Source organism: Macrotis lagotis, chromosome X, assembly GCF_037893015.1.
Source record: "Macrotis lagotis isolate mMagLag1 chromosome X, bilby.v1.9.chrom.fasta, whole genome shotgun sequence".
In the NCBI taxonomy this organism is placed as follows: domain Eukaryota; kingdom Metazoa; phylum Chordata; class Mammalia; order Peramelemorphia; family Peramelidae; genus Macrotis; species Macrotis lagotis.
In genome coordinates, this window is record NC_133666.1 from 447,542,639 (window position 1) to 447,565,489 (window position 22,851).

A 22,851-nucleotide genomic window follows, 5' to 3' on the forward strand; every position below is an offset into this window, starting at 1 on the left:
ATTTCTAGCCCCAATATTGTTCCCTCTAGCAAAACCATTGTAAGAAAATGAACAAAGTGGGTAGCTGTATGATGTCAAATTGGTTTATTTCCTTGGCATGTTTAGAATTGCTACTTCTGATTCTGGTCAAAAACTTTGGGTCCTGCTTTTGGACATGAATAACTCAAGGTTTCCACTCTCAGATGATGAAGATATAGATTATTTAGTAGATCTTTTCTGACTCTCTTGTAATAACTGTTTCAAGTTTCTTCCTAAATAGGTGGCAGAAATAGAAGGGAGTGATTTTAGCTACCCCCCCCCCCCAGTTCCTATGGTGCCTTGAACACATGACAACCGACTTGCCTGACTAATCAAGCCTAAACCTGGGTACTTTTTCTGTGTTTTTCTTTTCTGATATTAGGCAAATGGGTACTTATTCCTGGATTATTACTTTCAAACCTGAATGCCAATACTCTCAGAAGAAAAATAATTTATATTTTACTTCATACTAGTTTTGAGGGTTGAGAGTTCAAATAATCATGATATTTTAAGTAGGGGAAAATATCAAAGATATAAAAAAAAATCTTGATCATTATTTTTCTTACCAATCCTCATAAAAAGTGACTGAAACAAAGATAATTCACCCATATGTCTAATTCCAATTTATGTAAAATTGTTTTGAGAAATATAAGCATTGATGATGTTCTTGATGAGGATATATAGAAAAGAAATAGATTTTTGCAAGTAATATGCTACAGTAGAGCATATGTGTACCAAAACATAATTATGTGAAATATATGGAAAATTCAAAATTCTGTGTTGATTGTTTGGCAGCTATTTAAAAAAACTGACTTGACAGAACAAAATACTACCTTGATGCCTCACAAGCATCTGTCAAAATTATATAAAATTCCTTAAAAGATATAACACAGACTAATTGCACTGTTTAACAAGCTTCTGATCATAAATATAAAATAAAACATAAAATGTATTTGCCAAAGTTGTTCACCTCTATCATGGAGAAGATCTAATGTAGATTGTAAGCCGAAGAAGTTTTTCCATATATGGGGAAATCTTCCAGATGCTCCTTTCCAGATGACATTGTTCATTAAGTCCTGGAACATTGCAGAGCCCCGTAAATGGAATTTATTATGACTCAAAGAATTTAACTTAACTGTCCACATGGGAAAATTCCAATGGATAAATGGATATTGTCTGTATCAATGGTAGCCAAATATTTTTGAACATCCAGATCATCCAGACTACTCAGTAAAACATTTTTTAAAGCATGCATATATATATATATATATATATATATATATATATGTTTGTTTGTTTACTGGTACACATAAACATTTATATAATATTTATTATTTTTATTTACTAATGATACTAAATGCTTTTTTCTTCTATTTAAAATAATAATAATGTTCAGGGGGTATCATATTTATATTTGTGGTATTAAATACAATGTAAAAATAGTGAGTAAAGTCATAGTGTCTCCCTAGCTGCATTTTTGTATGAGTTTGAAAAACAATTAGAATGCCTGTTTCACTCAAATATAGAATTGTGAAAGGGACTAATGGATAATAACATTGGGCTCAAATTGTAAAGAACTGATTTCAAATTCATACTTTTGACTATATCACAATATATTTTTGAAATAACATATATGAATATGAGAATAATCCAAATCAGCTTTTCAGAAAATGAATGAATCTTCCAAGGATTGCTTATTAGTGATAAAATATTGGCTTTCCTAACAAAATTCTCTATAAATCTATACTTGTGGAACCAATTTGAAGAGTATATGACTGACAGTTCCCCAAACTGTTACTATCATGTGTGGATTCCAGTTCCCTAAACTGTGGCTATCAAGTATGGATTCCAGCTCCCCAAACTGTTAATATCATGTGTAGATTGCAATATATAAAGTTAGAAAGTCTTTTGACCATCACATCAAAAGTCCCTAAAATTTTACTGATGAAAAGGCGTCTTCCTCTCTATTCCCAAGGGCCTTGGTCTAAGGCATCACATTCAAAGCAAGAAACTAAAACTTTTATTTGTCAATAGGTAAGACCTGTGCCAGGTCCAGCAAAACAGTTCATAATAAGAGTTATCTTTTGCTAACTCATCTTTTTTTAAAAAAAAATATGTGCTTGTTTTGTTTTTATTTCATTTTTTTAAGTAAAAATATGTTTGCTTCTATTTGCATCCGGAGGTTATCAGTTTTCTCTTTCTGAAAGTGAATAGAATTTTTTCATCATGGTCCTTTGTAATTTTCTTGGATCATTGTCTTGATCTGAGTAGCTAAGGCTTTGACAGCTGATCATCCTTACAAGATTGCTTTGTACAATGTTTTACTGGATTTGCTCACTCAACTCACTCGACTCATATAAGTCTTCCCAGTTTTTTTCTGAAACTATCTTCCTCATAATCTCTCATTCCACAAGAGGATCACAATTATATACCACAATTTGTTCAGCCATTCCCCAATAGATGGACAATTCTTCGATTTCCAATTCTTTGCCACCACAAAATGAACTACTATAAATAATTTTATACAAATGGGTCTTTTTCATTTTCTTTCATTTGTTTGGGATTGCTATATAGAAATAGTATTGATTTATTTTTCTAAAAACTTCTTGTTCATATATTTGGCCATTAATTATAGAAAAATGGCTCCTATTATTCATAAATTTGACTCAGTTCTCTATATATTTCAGAAATGAAGTTTTTATCACAGAAATTTGCAGTAATTTTCCCAATTTCCTGTTTTTCTCTTAATCCTGGCTGTATTAGCTTTGTTTGCACAAAATCTCCTTAATTTCATATAATAAAATTTCTATTTTACTTCCCATGATTTTCTAAAACTAGTTTCCTCATCCATAAGTCTGAAGGGCACATTTTATACTCCCTCACTTTACTTTACATGTCTAAATAATTCATCTATTTTGACTTTATCTTGGTGTAAAGGCTGAGATGTTGGTCCATGCCTAGTTTCTGCCACATAGCTTCCCAGTTTCTCCAGAAATTTTTACCTAATGTTCAGTTCTTATCCCCAAAGCTTAGATTTTGGGGATTTATCAAATACTAGATATGCCTGACTTCATTTTGTACCTGATCCACTGATCTACTACTTTATTTCTTAGCAAATTTCTTAGCTTTGAAAATTACAGCTATGTAATATAGTTTGAAATTTGAAACTTCCACCTTCCTTAACTTTTTTCCTTTGATTGCCTTGATATTCTTGACCTTTTAGTTTTCTAGATTAATGTTGTAACTATTTTTACTAACTTTATAAAATAATTCTTTGGTAGTTTGATTTCTATAGCACTGAATAAGTAAATAATTAAGGTAGAATCATAATTTTTATTATAATGACTGAGCCTGCCCATAAGCAATTACTATTTCTCCAATTGTTTTGATCTGCCTTTGTTTGCATGTAAAGTGTTTTAAAATGTCTTTACATAATCTTTGGATTTTTCTTGACAAATAGACTGCCAGGTATTTTCTATTGTCTTTAGTTATTTTTAAATGGAAATTCTTTTTCTACCTTTTGCAGCTGACTTTTGTTGATTATATATTATATATATATATATATATATATATATATATATATATATATGAATGTTGATGATTTCTGTGGCATTATTTTATATCATGCAATTTTGCTGAAACTTCTTAAATATTTCACCTAGTTTTTCATTGATTCTCTAGGGTTCTCTAAGTATACCATCTTATCATTTGCAAAGTGATAGTTTTATTTCCTCATTGACTATATTCATTTCTTCAATTTCTTTTTCTTATTTTATTGCTAAAAATTAGTATTTTAGGTGATGCAGTGGATAGAATAACAGACCTGGACAAAGGAAGACTCATCTTTATGAGTTTAAAGTTCAAATTTATGGCATATGTGACTCCAAGCAAGAAGCTCTGTTTCAGTTTCCTCACCTGTAAAATAAGAGAAGGAAATGGCAAACCACTCCAGTTTCTTTTTCAAAAAAAACCCCAATGGGGTTAAAAACAACTGAACAACAAAAGCATTTCTAGTTTAATATTGAATAATAATGGTGGCAATGAACATCCTTGCTTCAATACTGATCTTATTAGGAAGGCTTCAAGTTTATTCCCATTGCATGTACTCTTGATAGTATATAGATACTAATAATTTTAAGAAGGTATCTTGTTCCTATGTTTTCTAGTTGTTTTTATTAAGTATAATCTCCTTTCTAGAATTTTATTTAAAATTTTGACATCAATTTTAATGAAATAAACTTATCTATGATTTTCTTTTTCTGCTTTTGCTCTGCCTGGTTTAGTTAGAAAACAATGTTTTATAAAAAAAATTGCCTAATTTTAAAAATAATTTATATACTATAGGAATTAATTGTTCCTTCAATGATTGGTAGAATTCACTTGTGAAACCATTTAGCTTTGGAAATGATTTTCAGGAGCTCATTGATGGTTTATTCAATTTCTTTTTTTCTATGATAGGATTATATCCTATTTCTTCTTTTGTAATCTGAGCAGAATAGGTTTTTTAAAAAATATTCTCCTATTTCACATGTCATTTTCATTGGCATATAATTGGGCAAAATAACTCAATAACTGCTTTAATTTCAGCTACATTGGTGGTATATCATCCTTTCCATTTTTGAAACCAGTAATTTGGTTTCCTTTTCTATTTTCTAAATCAAATTAACCTATTATCTATTTTATTGTTTTTCACATAAAATCAACATGTTTTATTTGTTAATTCAGTTTGTTTTTTAATTTCAATCTTATTACTTTGATTTTTGGGATTTTTTTAGTATGTAATAGGAATTTTAAATATATTCTTTTTCTAAATTTATTGATTTGCTCTCCCCCCCCCCCCGATATATGTATTCAGAGATAAAATTTTGCCCTAAGTACTGCTTTCTTTGGATCTCCAAAATTTTGGAATGTTGTCTCATTATTAACATTCCCTTTAATGAAATTGTAGAATATTTCTTTAATTTTTCTTTGATGCACTCATTCTTTAAGATACATTACTTAGTTTTCAACTAATTTTTAATCTCTTCTTCCAAGGCTTTTTATTTGCGTTATGGTCCGAAAAGCCTGCCTTTAATATTTCTGCTTTTCTACATTTGGTTGTGAGGTTAATTTTTGTGAAAGTACAATACATAGCTAAAAAAAGATGTACTTCTATTCTCATTCACTTTTCTCTAGGGTTCTGTAATATCTATTTCTCCTAAGATTCTATTTATCTCCTTGATTTTTTTTTCTTATTTGTGGTTAGATTTATCTTTGAGAATGGAAATTTGAAGTGATCCACTAGCCTAGTTTCACTTTTTTTCATTTTGTAACTCATTTAACTTTTCCTTTTAAGAATTATGATGGAAGGGCAGCTAAGTGGCACAGTGGATAGAGCACCAGCCCTGGAGTCAGGAGTACCTGAGTTCAAATCCAACCTCAGACATTTAATAATTACCTAGCCGTGTGACCTTGGTCAAGCCACTTAACCCTATTGCCTAGCAAAAACTTTAAAAAAAAGGAATTATGATGTTATGCCATTTAAGTGCATGTGATTAACAGTGCTATTAGCTCATTGTCTATGGTTCCTTTTTTGCAAGATATAGTTTCTCTTCTTATTTATAATTAGCTTTATTTTTGCTTTTACTTTGTCTGAGATGATAATTTTACCCCTGTCTTTTTCACTTCAGCTGAAGAAAAATAGGTTTTACTCAGATCCCTTCTTTTTTTTCCCTTTTTTTTGCAAGGCAGTGGGGTTAAGTGACTTGCCCAAGTCACACAGTTAGGTAATTATTAAGTCTGAGACCAAATTTGACTCAGGTCCTCCTGACTTCCAGGGCTGATGTTCTATCTACTGTACCACCTAGCTGCCCCCAGACCCCTTCTTTTAACTCTATGGTGTATCTCTATTTCTTTCTTTTTCTTTTTTTACTATTTAATGTTTTATTTTTTCAATTAAATGTAAAGATAGTTTTCAAAATTCATATTTGCAAGATGTTGAGCTCCAAATTTTTTTCCCTCTCTTCCCTTCCCCTTCTCATAACAGCAATCAATCTAATATAGATTATACATGTACAATCATATTGAACATATTTTCACAGAAGTCATGTTGTGAAAGAATCAGAATGAAAGGGAAAAACCACAAAAAATAAAAAAACAAAATTAACAATAAAAGTGTGAAAATAGTATGCTTCCAAAGGTTATGATTATTGGGCCAGAACCAAGATAGTGGCATGAAGCTAACATGCTCCTGGAGTTTTTCCCTACCAAAAATACATGAAGCCTCTGTTCTGACATTCAAGCTACAAACATCACCAAGAAAAAAAGAAGATTCAAAGAAGTTTTCAGCGGTAGGCATCATGGAGGATTTTCAGTGAAGGTTGGTCTTTGGGGGGAAAGGGGGAATTAAGTCCAGGTGGTAGGGGAGTGGAGAAAGCCAGCAGGAGGCTTTTTTCCACAATGCAATCCAGGTCCTGATAGCATGTGTGTGTCTATTTCAAGAGTGTTGGATATACTGCTGGATTCTAATTTCTAATCCATTTTATATGATTTTGTTTTATGGTTGAGTTCATCTCAGTCACATTCATGATTGTGATGATATATTGTGCATTTCTCTCCATTCTATTTTTTTTTTTTTTTAGATTTTTCAAGGCAATGGGGTTAAGTGGCTTGCCCAAGGCCACACGGCCAGGTAATTATTAAGTGTCTGAGGTCATATTTGAACCCAGGTATTTCTGACTCCAAGGCTGGTGTTCTAACCACTGTGCCACCTCACCGCCCACATTCTATTTTCTTTTTACACTTTTCTCATTCTTTTAATCCTTTCCTTCTAATGTCTGTTTCACTTGTTATCACTGCCTTCTTTTATCTGCCCTCCTTTTTATCAACTACTTTTCTTTTCCCTCAACTCCTTCCCCTCCTCCTGCTTTGTTTGGTAAGATAAATTTTTATTACCAATTGAATATATACATATATATATATATATATATATATATATATGGAAGTATATATACTTTTTTCCTCTTCCAATCAATTTAGATGTGAATGTCAAGCATTGTCTGCTTTCCTTCCCAGTTTCTTCTCTGTCTCTTCCTTGAATGTCTTTTTTATGTGAAATAATTCTGTCCATTCTTCCTCTCCCTTCCCAGGGCATTCTTTCTCACTGTATCTATCCATTATTTCCTATCATCCCTAATATAATTGACTCCCTATTTCTAAGAAGAATCCTTCTATTTTAATAATAATAAAGTTCTTAGAAGTTACATATATCATCTTCCCATATAAAAAGGAAACAGTTTAATCTTACTTATTTCCTTATAATTTCCCTTTCACATTTAGCTTTTTATGTTTCTCTTGAGTCTTATATTTCAAAGTCAAATTTTCTATTCAACTCTGGTCTTTCATCAGGAATGCTTGAAATTACTCTATTTCATTAAAATTCCATTTTCCCTAGAAAGATTATACTCAGTTTTGTTGGGTAAATTATTTGTAGTTGTAATAGCAATTCTTTTGTCAGAATATTATATTCTAAATCCTCCACTTCTTTAATGTGCTTACTGCTAAACCTTGTGTGATCTTTATTGTGGCTCCATGATATTTGAATTGTTTCTTTTTGGTTGCCTAAACTATTTTCTCTTTGACCTGGAAACTTGAATTTGGCTATAATAGTCCCAGAAATTTTTACTTTGGAATGTATTTTAGGTGATGATTGCTGAATTCTTTCAATTTCTATTTCCCCTTTTGGTTCAAAGATATCTGCATGGTTTTCTTTGATAATTTCTTGAAATGTGACATCTAGGATTTTCTTTGATCATGAAAGTCCAAGTCCAACAATTATTAAATTATCCCTCATTGATCCATTTTCTAGGTCAATTGTTTTTCTCGAGTGCTTTTCCTCTATTTGCGTTTTATTTTTTTTTTATTCTTTTGACTTTGATTGCTTCTTAATGTCTCATGGAGTCACTTGTTTTCACCTGCCCAATTCTAATTTTTAAGAAATTATTTTCTTAATTAAATTTTTGTAGCTTTTTTGCATTTGGACAACTGTGCTTTTTAAGGTGTCATTTTCTTCAGTTTTTTGACCTTTTTTTAACCAAGCTGTTAATTGTAATTTCATATTTTTTATTCACTTTCATTTCTTTACCTAATTTATTCCTCTGACACCCAATTGATTTTTAAAATCCTTTTTTACATCTTCTAGGAATTTTTGTTGGGCTTTGTGCACAATTTGCATTTTTCTTGGAGCATTTACTTGTACTATTTTTACTTTATTTTCTTCTTTTGAGCTTGTGACTTGATCTTCCCTGTCACCATAGTTAATTTTTGTGATCAGGTAGGTTTTTTTTTGGTTGTTGTTTGCTCATTTTTTTCTTACTCTGTTCATTCTGGGCTTTATCTTAAAATGCTTCCAGCTTCAAGGTTTGTTTGTTTGGGTTTTTTTGGCAGTCTTGTTTTCAGAACTTGTTCTGTGGATTTGGAAATTTGGGGGCATTCAAAGGGTGATCTATGGAGTAATGTGGCCATGGTTTTCCAGGAAACTTCTCTGATCCCTTGCTATTGAAATAGATACTGCCCTTCCAGATTCTTCCTCCCTTTGGACCAGAAGTGATATTGTTTCTCAGTTTTCCTGATACCCAAACTGATACTGCTACTTAGACTTCTGACCACTCTTTACTGAAAATGATTTGAACTATGACCTAGAAGTGGTCACAGGCTAAAGAGTTATCAAACAGTGTCTGGTCCTATGTCCTATACCTTTCTTTAATCTCTTTTTGACCAGTTGCCAAGTGCCTTATTGTCTTTGATTTGAGAACTCTGGAAGCTTCTGCTACATTAGTTATTATTACCATGTCCTTCCACTGGTGTTTCATTCATGTGGGCTCTAAGCCAGCCTCCAACTCCATTTCACAGATTTCTCTTCCTGAGCAACTAAATTGTCTTGGACTGGAAGAATATATCACTCTGAGCAGCAGCTAGGTGGTGCAATAGATAGAGCACCAGCCCTAGAATCAGGAGGATCTGAGTTCAAATATGACCTCAGACACTTAATTACCTAGCTATGTGACCTTGGGCAAATCATTTAACCCCATTGCCTTGCAAAAAAAAAAATTTTTAAAAAAGAATGTAACACTCTGACATTTTCTTGATTTTGTCACTCCAAACTTTTTGAGCTATTGCTTTAAAGCTATTTGAAAGGCAATGTTGATAGAGCTCAGCTGAGTGTTTTCTCTACTCTTCCATTTTAGCCTTGCTGCCAAAATTCTACATACTTATTTTTAAAGACTTTGGAAATTCTTCTTTTGTTTGTGTGTTTCCTAGGTGGACTGAATTCTACTAAGACACTGAAGACTTTTGAATGTCAATACAACTTTAGCTTTTCATTCTTAGATCAGGGACAAGTGAGTAGAAAAGAGGATAGAGGGAAAAGAAGTTGAATATAAATTCAAATGTAGGGACTCTTAGGTATGGACCCAGGCTTTATATTTTCCTAAGTCAGATATGTGATAACTTAATGGCTTTGGAATGTGTTATTTCATTTTCCTTTCCCTCTGAAACACAGTTGTATCCTTTTGACAAAATATTTATAAAATGGGATAATTCTCTAAGGAAAAGAAGTCCACTATTGTCTATTGAGACAAGGATTTTCCTTCAGTTTCAAAAAATACTGAGAGTTCTGTTCTCATATGACTATTAATTGTTTTTCCTGAGTTCATCCAAGAAATCAGAAAAGAACTCTCATTAAATATTAAATGCTGTGAGACTGACATCTGCTGTATTTCCTTGAATCCTCTTGGAGATAATGTAATTTCTGTGCTTCTTTTCCCATCATATAACAAAGTTTCTATGGGTGTGAAGTCATGTTTCCCCAGGGCTCCTGTGAAAGTTTGGCTTCATGAGCCTTCATTAAAATGGATATTTGAGCTTTCATTACAGTTGAACTAGGTATTAAATCTAGGTTCATCATGTTAACTCCACTGCAGAGATTTTGTTGCCAGGTTTCCTTTTTTTCAAAATGGCTAAGGTAGTGGGACTTTCATCTCATATACATTCATTGGTTTAGTCTTGTGAACAATGGAATTTTTGAAAGTAGCTCATAAAATCATTTCTGGTTAGAAAAAGCTAGAAAACTCAATACACAGGTCTTTCTGAATTTTGGTTATTAAACATATTGTGATATGGTATGGATAAATATAATTGTTCTATTGTACACCATAACAAAAACATAGGGTTGATGATCAATCTTAATGGAATTTCTCATTCCATCAGTGCAACAATCAGGGACAATTTGGGGGCATCTTTGATGGAGAATACTCAGATGGTATCCAGAGAAAGAATTGTGGAGTTTGTACAAAGACAAAAGAACATTACATTTGATTTTTTAAAAAAATGTTATCTTATTATGTAATTTTTCTATTCCTTATATATTTTTTCTTAAAGGTATGATTCCTCTCAACACATTCAACTTAGATCAATGTATGGAATGGAAACAATGAAAGAAAGACCCATTTTTGTATCGAGACAAAGCTTGTGGAAGTTATAATATTGACTGTCTCTTTATAGGCTTCCTTTTATAAAATCTCACTTGAGAGCTGTATTTGCTTTCTACATGATAATCTAACTAGACTAACAGATTGCCTTCTGTGGGGGGTGTGGGGGGTGGGGGAGGGAAGCAAGATTAGGGGAAAAATTGTAAAATTCAAAAAAAAATTAATTAATTAAAAAACAAACAAACTTGTTCTTGGTGTCCCAGGGTCTATATCTGAGACTTACCTCTGACATTTACTAGTTGGGTAACTTTGAGCAAACTTAATAACTTTTATGAGGCTTAGTTACTTTGTAAGTTAGTAGCTATAATAATACTTTCATTGCATCCTGACAGGATTGTTGTGAAGAAAATACTTTCTAAGGCTTAAAGAGCTATTGAAATGTCAGCTATTATAGTTGTAATTTTCCTGTAGAAAAGCAGATGCTAACCTAAGGATAGAAGATTAGGTTGTATTTGCATGATAAATCCCAATAGGTTTGAAAATGGAAAAAAAAGGAAAAAAAGGAAAGAAAGAATGAATAATTGGTTGAGGCAAGAAGACCATTTAGTTTTTAGCAATTTCTGAATGTATTGTTTTCATTTAAAAAAGGATTGTACTTGAGGTAAAGAACCAGACATGTATTACATATATGCAATATATGTAACATATTGCTTTGAAATATTTGTGATTGTTGAATTCACAATTTTTTTTAAAAAAGGATTCATCCAATCAAATTAGTAGGATTTTCTTCCCCTCTCTCCTGAGTTTCCTGATTAAAGAACCTAGACATGAATGACAGGTATGACAAATACCACTTGGGAATCTCTTTTTAAATAGAATTGATGGCTTTGGAAATATGCCGCATGTGTTGAATACTTAGCCTTCTGTACCTTTGGACTGCACTTTTGAACTCCTACTGGAAGACTGGTTATTTGGATCACATGGCTTCTGAACAAAGAACCACAAACACCTGTTCACAATTTACCCTGACAGGAGATTATCATGTAGGAAGCAAATACAGCTCTCAAGTGAGATTTTATAAAGGGAAGTCTATAAAGAGACAGTAAATATTATAACTTCCATAAGCTTTGTCTCGATACAAAAAATGGGTCTTTCTCTCAAGAAAATATTGGCCCCCCTGAAAGAATATAAGCTCCTTGAGAACAAATATTGTCTCATTTTAGCCTTTTTATCTCACATACTAGCCACAAAATATGCTATGTGGTAGGCTCTGGCCAAAACTAATCCCATAAAGTAGTAGATCTATGGGAACAGTTAGAGTTTCCAGAGGAAGTTCCCAGTTGCAGTGAGGATAGAATATCATGGTGAGTCTCTAGGCTATACAGCAGTGTGAAATAGAATCTCTTGAGGGTTCAGGGTGAATGAAAGGAAAACATTTACATGGTGCCTAGTATCTTCTCAGATACTATTCTAAGCATTTTTTTTTTTTTTACAAATAGGATCTCCTTTGATTCTCACAATAAGCTTGGGAAGTAGGCGCTATTTTTTTACCTATTTTACATTTGAGGTAACCAAGGCAAACAGACATTTAGTAAGTATCTGAGGCAGGATTTGAACACAGTTTTTCCTCACCTCAGACCTGGTGCTCTCTAGTCACTGTGCCCCCACTGCCTCTGATGAACATTAACCCCTTGCCACCTTGGCTGCTAAATCAGTAAGTTTTCTTTTTTTAATGTATAAAAGAAGTTTTTCACTTGTGATGTGACATCTGGGAGCTCCCGAAGTATTTAAAGCCACCCAGTGTGTAGGTAGCATAGTTCCTCCTGATACCTGCCGGATTCTTTACTTCCAGCTTATCATGTGTCACCACCCCAACAGAATTTCCTTAAAAAAGAGGGAATGTCTCAGTTAAACCAGAATTGAACCAGAACCTGTTCTATACCTTGTTCTGTTTTCTGTATCCAAATAAGCTCAGGACACATTCTTTTATAAACCCCTCATTTGATTGAGTCAACCATCTGTCTTGGACTATGATGGCTTCATAAACCTCCTAACACAGGAGTTTAATAAATACTTCTTAATTGATTGAGTAAACTATTTTTTTTCTAGTCTCATATAGAAAGAATATGATTCTGTATTTTCATGGCAGCTTACTGAGTCACAAATGGTACAAAAATCATAGAAAATAATGGAATATTTTCTTTTTAATCATGAAGTTGTGTCGTGAAAACAAGCTATAGTCTACTGGGATAACACATATACTTTTGCCTTTATATTTCCATGGTTTGGCATAGGGCCTGGCATTTCATGAATATATAACACATGTTTGTTGACTTACTAAACTTGTTCCTACTTTTGATAAACCTCTTCTGGCTTGAACCCAGAACTTCCTAGTTCTGAGTCCAATTCTTTATTGATTATGCCATTCTGCCTTTGTTAGAAGGAAAGAAAGCATTAAAATATCATTGGAAACAGGGTTGACCCTACTGAGATGCCCTTTGAAATGTCTAACCATATTGTTGATGATATGTATCCTTCATTCTCAAAGAAAAACATGACATCAGGAAGGTGATGCTATGACATGCACATTAATTGAGACAGCCAGATGGAGCAGTGAATAAAGTGCTAGTCTTGAAGGCAGAAGGATCTGAGTTCAAGTTTGACCTCAGACACTTACTAGCTGTGTCACTTAACCCTGATTGCCTGGCATCTAGGGCCATCACCAGTCATACTGATCCATATTTGACCACTGAACTAAGATGGTTCTGGAGGAGATAGTGAGGCTGGTGACTTAGCACAGCACCCCCTCCTCAAATCTAATTACTGAGCCCTATTGACCCAGGTCTCAATCTCTAATATTAAAATACAACACTGTAGATGTTTGATGGTGGTGATAATCAGGGATAGGGGAGACTACTCAGTAACAAGTTTGTCTTCAGTTCATTCTTGAAAGGAGATGAAAAGTACTGGATAGTATGGGATTTGCTCCATCTACATTATAAAGCAGTTTGCAATGGATGATTGATAATGACACTATTGATTAATTATTTTTCCATACAAAATTGGATGATTAAAATTGAAGTAATGTCCTTATTTGATTCTGGGAGAATAAAATGGCTATCAGGACTTGACTGGTTTGTCATTGGAAGACTGAGATGAAGGATGTCATTTTTAGGTTGCAAGAATAGCTTCCAAAATGTGTTGGTTATGAAGATGGAAAAAAAATGCAGGCATTCTATCATCTAAAATCTAGTCCCACTAAATGCTGATTCTTGTGCCTCCTTATGTTGTACAGATAATCCTGGTCCAAGAATCAACTTGGCAGGTCTTATTAATCTTTTGAGTTACAGGTCTGATAACTAGCTGCTTGTCTCTCTTTTCAGTACAAGCTTAGCTAAATTACCATCACATCAGGCATGGTAAATGAATTTTTCAGCCTTAGCAACTCTCAAAGATTATCAATGACAGAATATAAAAAGTTTGGTTTGTTTTGGTGGAAAAGAATTGTCATTAACAAAGTTACACATTGTTTTTTTTAAATATTGAAGAGAATAATAATTTATACAACTTCTTTCTTTGATTCCTATAAGGATATAAAATTGTTGTTTGCACTGAGCTAAATTGTGCATGTCCACATATTGATATATATATATATGTATAGATAATATTTATCTATACATATACATTTAATATGTTTTATGTATATAATTATTTTTCTGATTCATAAGATGTATGAATATACTATACATATCAGAGAAACCACAGAATTCCTTATCATTTTGTGTAGTGTTAGAAATGGTTTTCATTTCATTTTACTTGTCCACAAGTCCCTCCTCTATATTATAGAGCAAACTAATTCATTTTATCTCTTTGTATTCAGAGTTTTCCAAATGTGGAGAGAAGTTCAGACTAAAATGAACTCCAAAGTCCCTTTGGGCTTTAAGTTTTCCAATCCTTTGTTAGTTTATTACCTTCTCTCTCAACCTGCTTCTCTTCTCACTTCACTTTTTCTACCAGTAGTCTTATATAATCAGTTACTAAGACTTAGACTTCTACCTTCATGGTACCTATAGCATTCTTACGTTATTCTTTATTTCTACCACTATATTCAAAGAACAAGTCTTCATTATTGCCACTGTTCTAACAAGCAATATAATTCAGTGGAAAAGTACCAAATTAAGAATCAAAACTTTGGTTCAAGTTCTAGCCATTAATTGACCATGACCTCTTTGGTCTTTCCATCTCTATGCCTTTGTTTACATTATTTGCCATTCCTGGAATATCTTCCCTTCCCACCTCAGGGCCTTAATTTCTTTATCTGTAAGATGAGAATCCTAGTAAGATTCCTGGGAGATAGAATTATCTGTTAATCTAAAACTATATGTTCCTGTTTCCATGATCTTTTTCCTCTCCACTCCGTATTTTAGACTACATTTTTTTGACAGGGAAAAGATCTAATGATGCCTTTCATCTGCTAAAATTGACTTTAAAGTTTGTGAAGAAACTTATATATGTAATCCCATTTATTCTCATTCATTCTTCAATTGATTTTTATTCCCAACTATTTTCATTATCTAATACTAAATATACTACTCTGGGGGGTGGCTGGATGGCACAGTGCATAAAGCACCAGCCCTGGAGTCAGGAGTATCTGGGTTCAAATTCAGTCTCAGACACTTAATAATTACCTAGCTGTGTGGCCTTGGGCAAGCCACTTAACCCCATTTGCCTTGAAAAAAACCTAAAAAAAATTACCTAGCTGTGTGGCCTTGGGCAAGCCACTTAACCCCCATTTGCCTTGCAAAAAAAATAAAAAAATAAAAAAGGGAGATTCCTCTATCAAGGAGAGGAACAGAGATACTCTGGGATATGTAGGTGGTTTGAAAGCAAAGAAAACAATAAATATTTTAAATATACTACTCTGATATCACTGATCGTCATGTACATCATACTTTAGCCAAACTGGATTGCTCTCTGTGTCCTGAACATGCTTAATTTTCCCATCTCCATGACTTTGCTCACAGTATCTGCCATTCTTGAAATATCTTCCTTTCCCTCCCTTCATCAAATTTCAGCTTATTCTTTAAAATTCAGCATGTCATGAATCTTTCCTTTTCCCTAGCAAGCAATAGTCAGTCATGTAATAACCTATATGGCATCACTCCAATTGACTTAAGAGGTAGTATTGTTGAAAAGTATATGTCTCATTTATATATTTATATGTATCTTGGTCATCTCAAAGATGGCAGATTCTGTGAGTATAGGGATTGTGCCTTAGTTAAACTTCATGATTGACTAGCAGAGAATATTGATAGATATAACTTTGGATACAATAAGTTGTTCAATAGAACAGAACAAAATAGAAGAGATATACTATGGAATAGAATTGATGATCCATTCTTTACATTAAGAAAGTGTAAACAAAATTTTAGATCAGTTTCAGTATGACCTCAACCTCAGGTTTTAGGACAAAGATTAATATGAGCTAATAAGAGCTAATATTAAATGGGGTTTTAAAGTTTGCAAAGATCTAATTTTATACTTACAACAACCCTGGGAAGTGGATGCTATTAATATTTCACTTTGTGGATAAGGAAACTGAGGCTGATAGAGGTTAAGTGACTTTCCAGGATTACCCAGATAGTGTCTAAGGCAGAATTTGAACTCTGGTCTCCTTGACTGTAGGTACATCATTCTATTTACCTAGTTACTTACCTAGTCATTAATGATTAAACTTTATATATTGCTTTAAAGTCTGCAAAACATTTTATAAATATCATTTTATTTAATCCTTTCAACAACCCTGTGATGTTGATACTATTATTATTTTCATTTTACAGATGAGGGAACTGAAGTTGAAAGAGGTTAGGCAACTTGCCAAAGGCTACACAGCTAGTTTCTAATTTGAATTTAGTCCAGCACTCTAATCACTGTGCCACTTAGTCAAATCCTATATTAGAAAATCAATCATAGATATTACAATGACAATATATTGATTTTCTAATCACAATTATTTCCTTAGCCTCTTTGATGAATTGGGGAGGAATGAACCCTGATTTTGTCAGTACTATTAGCAATTAGTACACTAGATATTGAATTTCATTCCATCAGTTTGCCAAGTGTTGCCAAATAGAACATGTGGACAATATGGCACTCTTCATGGGATCATAGATTTAGAGCTAGAATTGACTTTAAACATAATCAGTTTCTACTTCCTCATTTTACAAGTGTAGAAACTGAAGCCCAGAGAGGTTAAAACTTGCTAAAGGTTATACAGGTAGCAAGTGGCAGAAGTGGAATTTAAATCCATTTTCTCTGATTTCAAAGCTACCACACTTTCCACTGTACCATGTTGTCTTCCTTGATCTATCTTATGGTATTTACGTGATCACCCCAATAATAGTGTATTCATCATCGCTTGTGCCATTTTCTAAGGTAAATGGGCTTCTCCATCTGGTATTCTTATCCCAAATTATCCCTTTAAGACAGATATCACCTGCATTGTAAGGGTGATTGTATTGTATGACCTTTCCATTTCTTTCATGGATGCCAAGAAAAGAGAAAATGATCTCTAATTTGTCACTTATATCAGAAAATACTCACTACTTTACCTCAGGACTATTCTCACACACTTCTTTATAGTATCCACATTCATAAACTCTCCTGTACCATTTTCCTGGTTCTTTGTGTGTGTCTGTGTATGTTGTAGGAGAAGAAATTTGTCTCCTTCAAGTCTCAGTCAAAATTCAACCTTCCATGAAGCCTTTTTCTGACCTCCCTTAATTCAAGTTAATTAATTGATTATTTCCAAATTATTCTATAAAAATCTACTATGAAAAGACACAAAAAAAACAAATATTTCATTTAATAGACTGAGGCTTACCTCCAAGGAGCTTGGTTGACTGTAAAAAAAACCAAAACAACCTAATAGATCAGCTCATATTCCTAGATTTTCTTTTTGTCTTTCCCCTTTTCAGAAACCATATCTTCATGCATCAGAACAGATAGGCATTCTGGGTGAAGGTTAGAAGGGATTAACTATGCCTATGTAAAGTCTCTCTACCTCCCACTCAGGAATCACTAATGGCATTCCTGGGGCAGAAGCACATCCGAGGTATAAATGTTTCCCCCACAGCTTCAAAACAGAAATAAGAAACTATTTCTTGAGAGCAGATTTTCTGAGTTCAGAAAAATGGTTCACAGTTAAGTCACCAGGATACCTTTCTGATAAACCATAATTGAAGCAATCATTTCATTGGGTATTCAACTTGGTGAATGATATGGAACAATCCTAAGTTAAAAATGATTAAATTCAAGAATTTCCAAGAAGACTTACATGAACTGATGTATAGTGAAGTGAACAGAACCAAGAGAACATGATACACAGTTAACAGCAAAATTGTTTGATAAAGAATTATAAATGACTTAGTAGTATAATGATCTAAGACAACCCCAAAAGACTAATAATGAAGTATACTATCTACCTCTGGAGAAAAAACTAATATTGTTTGAATACAGACTGAAGAAAGCTATTTTTCACTTTTTTTCTTTGATTTTTTTCTTTTGTTCAAGCTTACTTAAAGAAAATAACTAATACAGAAATATTTTACATAATTGTATATTATAACTATCTCTGATTGTTTGCCATCTCAAAAAGGAGGAAGGAAAGAGGGGGATAAAATTTGGAACTCAAAACTTTAAATAAAAATATTAAAAATTGAAAAAGAAAGAATTTCCAAGTTGGAGATTTTCCAAATTTTATTGTTCAGTATTTAAACTTCCAGGGAGAGAAGAGTGTGTTCTAATGCAGTAGATTTTTACTGACAGAGTTTCTAAACAACAGTATCCTCCTTGGAAAGGAAAATTAGTGAGTTACTTGTTCACTACAGGTCAAATTGAAAAGGAGAATCCTTCATCAGCAGTCCCAAAGAGTATTTATTTTCTTGGAAGAATTCAAATTACAAGGTGAGAGTACAATTCAAGAGGAATGGTAATGATGATGTGCAAGTTCACTATAAGAGGTCTAGGAATCCATCAGAAAACTGATTTTCCCTTCAAATTCTGCTCCATTATGAAGGTTGCTGATGGTTGCCTCATCAATACTTTATGCATTTCTATATCTTTTTATGGGCCTCTGTGAGTCTTTTGTTTCTATTGAACTTTCTATGGAATGAAATAAAACATTGTAATTGATATTTGGGAATTGGGACTTTCTTACCAATATTTGGAGAAACAAACAAAAAAAAAGAACCTAATATTATATATATATATATATATATATATATATATATATATATATATTTAAATATTTTCCTGGAATAAATACAGGTGGGAGCAATTATCCAAAGAAAGAAGAAGAAATCCAAGAAAAATTCTTGGGGTTGAATCACATTATTGGACTCAGTTTTTATGATTTCATAGTATTACGAGACAGAGACATTGCTCAAGATATCATGAAGGGTTGACTTCTAATCAGTCTTCTGCTCTACCCTTTCACAATTTTACATATTGCCATGAACCAACCCCAGGAAGCTTGTGGAGCAGAGGAAAGAGTCTTGGGACTTAGAGACTTGAGTTCAAATTCAGTTTTAGACATTTACTAGTTGTGTGACCTCAGGCAAATCACTTAATATCTGTCTATCTCAGTTTCCTCATCTGTAAAATAAAGATAATAATAGCATCTATCTCCCAGTGTAGAAGAGAGGATCAAATGAGGTAATTAGGGAAGTGTCTGGCAATATTTATGTAAAAGCTTCTTCCCTTCGCTGTAGGTAATTTCAAAAACAGAGAAAAATGGAAGAAGCAAACACTAAGGGAGGAAAAGACACTTTACTCCTGAGTTAAACAAACCTAATGGGAGTTGTCATTGTGAATAGAGTGTACAATGCCCAGATTCAGGGTGAGAAAAAAAGCTGGTATCAATGACTTCCCATAAATCTGCATGTAATTATCTTCATGCTAAACAAAGGAAAGACTCCCACAGTTCCTCAAGAAATCTTCCATGAGACTAGAATTGGAACTTTTTACCTCTAGCACTTATAAAATTGAGGAATCCTCACCCCAACTTCGACTCCCATGACTGAATCTGATGCTTGAGCAAGGTTTAACTTTCCTTCCCTGAGAATTATAGGGGAGTTCCTGAAAGATTAGGAATGTCTTCTCCACTGCTGTTGACACAGTCCTCCTATTGGTCTTTTCTCCAAAGTTAACTGCCAGTGATTTTTGCCTCAGTTTCACTTAACCAATTAATATCAATTGTTTTTTACAAATATATTTATTGAAAAAATAGAACAAAATCAGAAGCTACAAATCATTTCTGCTTCAATGGGGTAAAGAGGTAGGGTCATACAGCTATCACCTGAGTCCCTGTAAAGAGTGGGCTTATACTTGAAGTGTTTACTAGTAAACTAGATAGTGAAGCTTGTAAGTAAACCTCCAAATTCATATCCAAATGTGCAATAGACAATAGATAATCTCTTTCTTTCCATTGATTTATATGGAGCAAGTTATTCTTCAAGCTTTTACTGCTACCTCACCTTTGTTCCATCTCACTTCTGCTCTGCATAGATTCCACCTCTCAGTCTTTCTGGTGTTCACTAGTCTGATTTTTCAAAATAGAAAAACATCATAACTATCTTGAATACTTTACCTACACATTTGAAGAACAGACACAACAGAGAGAGAAGCAAAGAGACCATGAGATCAGTGTCCATATGTTGGTGACACATAGAGAAAATAAAAGCTGAGGATTTTCTCCCTACTACAGACCTACCACACTTATGGTTTCTTGAAAAATGCCAATCAAGAAAAAAGAGGTTCACTTGTGGGGGGAATTAGTGATTTTTAAATGTATTCCTGTACTAGTTCAACAGTCAGTGAAAAGTCTCTCTCTTCATTATATAGTTAGCATATCAGAATGAATTAGAGAACATTTGTGCATTTGCCAGACTGGGAAGCAAAGTTCTTTTCTTTTACATCATTATGTCTTTCTGGAAACAAACTCCCGCAACAATGCATTACATAAACTTTTAGGAATTAGCTCCATTGGCCAAGCCTTCTATTATACAAAAGAAGGTTTATGAAGGAGAGATGCTATTGTTGTTGTTGCTTTTAGCTATTACAAAACAAAACAAAACAACCCTTCTCAGAGACTTGTTCTAATATAGTCATTTTAGAGAGTTGGTCCCCAGGCAAGGGGAGTGAGTGCCATCTTCTGGAGGAGAGTCAATTCTGACACTGCAAAGGGCAGCAACCAAAGCCAGGAGAAGAATAACATCAAATGAAAAGTTAAAACTGCAGGAAGCAGTGATCACAGTGCCTAGTGCCAGTGGGCCCTGACTGGAGCTAGACGAGAGGGATAACTACGGCAGAGCAGTAGAGGATGGCAATGGATAGGAGATTAACAGGAAGCAGCAAAAAGCAAATGCTACTGAGAGAACTTGAAGGCAAGACCTGCTCTCAACAAAGAAGTGCAGATAGAGGAAGCCTGGGAAAAAGCACAATGAATGGAAGCTGCTCTCTCAAGATATCAAAGCTTTCTACAAGCATTTACAAGTCCTATTGGCTTCCATTGACTTGTAGTTAAACTTATGCATGTTTTGAGCCTTGGGAGAAACTTATGGACAAATGCAGGGATGGGGTGGGCAACTGATGGCTACCCATCAGGTAAAGTCATTGAGGGTAAAAATAGCACCTACACCCTTAGGATTGTTAAAAGACAATAGAATAATTGCAAAATGCTTCACACTGTGTCTAGAAATTAATAAGTGCTACATAAAACTTAGCTACTTGTTACATTTATTATTATTATCATAATAACTGAAGTTCTCAGATCACCTGAGTGGGAAGGAAGAAAATTATTATTTATTAATTGCTTATTATATTTCAGGCACTGAATATAAATATTATTTCTTTTGATCCTCACAACAATTTTTGTAAGTCAGTATTTTTGTTCACTCATTTCAGTTATGTTTGTGAACCCATTTGAGGTATTCTTGGAAAAGGCCTGGAGTGGTTTACCATTTCCTCTTCCAGCTCATTTTACTGTTGATAAAACTGAGACAAACAGGGTTAAGTGACTTGCCTGAGGTCATCCTAGCTAGGAAGGCAGATTTGAACCCAGGAGTATGAGTCTTCCTGACTTGAGGCCCAGGACTCTATCCACTGTGTCACTTCCATACCCTAGATGCGGTTATCAACCTCATTTTGCAGTTCAGGAGACTGAGACAGACAGAATTTTGATGATTTTCTCAGCTTCAGTAGGTGACTGAACTTCAAATTTGAACTCAGGTCTTCATCACTCTAGACCCAGTATCACTTTGTTGTCTCTAGACTAATGGGAGCTCTCCAGGAAACCACTGACACAAATGTTGGAATGATACCTAAGATGTTTTATGGTCCCTTAATAATAATATTTGATATTTGTATGGTTCTTTTTAAGCCTTGATTAACATTGTCTCATTTGATTCTCACAATTCTCTGAGGTAACTTTCGGGTTTCTTTTCTCTGTTTTTACAGATGAAGAAAGTGAGATTCAGAGAAATTAAGAGAGATGCCCAAAAATCACACAAATGGTAATTGGAAGAGGCAGAACTCTCTGGCTTCAGGGAGGGTATCATTCATCCTGCTTCCAAGATCTAGCTGATTTAATAGATGGTTAATTGACTTAGGTGAATGCAATGACTTTGTTCTTTACTTGAGTACAGAAAATGAGAAAAGCAATGAGTGAGAGTGCTGCAAAAGCAAGGCAGAATTTCTTATTTGTTTAGCTTTAGCATCTTTGGTTCTTAGGGAGGCCATGATTTCTTAACAATTGAACTGAAAATGTTCATTGAAACTTATTTCACTGTTTTTCCAAGAATGATTTTCAAATGCGTGCTGAGTAGTCAAGGGACTTGGTTTTTTACATTTTATACCAGCCAGTCAATTCAGTCATCATCAGAGTTCTTATTTGACAATCCCCTAACAATTGCCTGTCTATTCTCCTCCTGATAATCAATAATTCATTCCTAAAATAACTCCATAGCAATGATAATGACCATAAATAAATTCATCTTCCCTTCATTTAAAATAAAATCTATAATAATGCATGTTACTTAACTGAAGAGTGATTTAATTTTGACAGTTATTTAATATTCCTGGATTGTGGTAAATAAATGCTTCCTGTATTAAGAACTATGTTGAATATATATATGAATCAATAGCATTGTCATGGGAGATGCATTTTTTAATCTTTGTACAGAGTTTAAGGCAGTGCCTTCCTCATGAAAAAATGAGTGGTAGTAAGAGTAGACTAAAGAAGAACTTGGTATATTGAACAGGTAAATAAGAGAAATGGAGAATGCTGCAGATGTGTGTATAAATCTTA

At 33.6% G+C, this 22,851-nt stretch overlaps 1 long non-coding RNA gene across 1 annotated transcript in view; it reads left to right on the forward strand.

Annotated features, from left to right (window-relative positions):
• Positions 1–22,506, forward strand: part of LOC141503006 (uncharacterized) — a 41,262-nt gene extending 18,756 nt beyond the window's left edge. Inside the window, exons 4-5 of the long non-coding RNA XR_012472738.1 lie at positions 18,374–18,449; positions 22,002–22,506. This is a non-coding gene — a long non-coding RNA (uncharacterized LOC141503006). The remainder of the gene's footprint in view (positions 1–18,373; positions 18,450–22,001) is intronic.
• Positions 22,507–22,851: the final 345 nt, after the last annotated feature.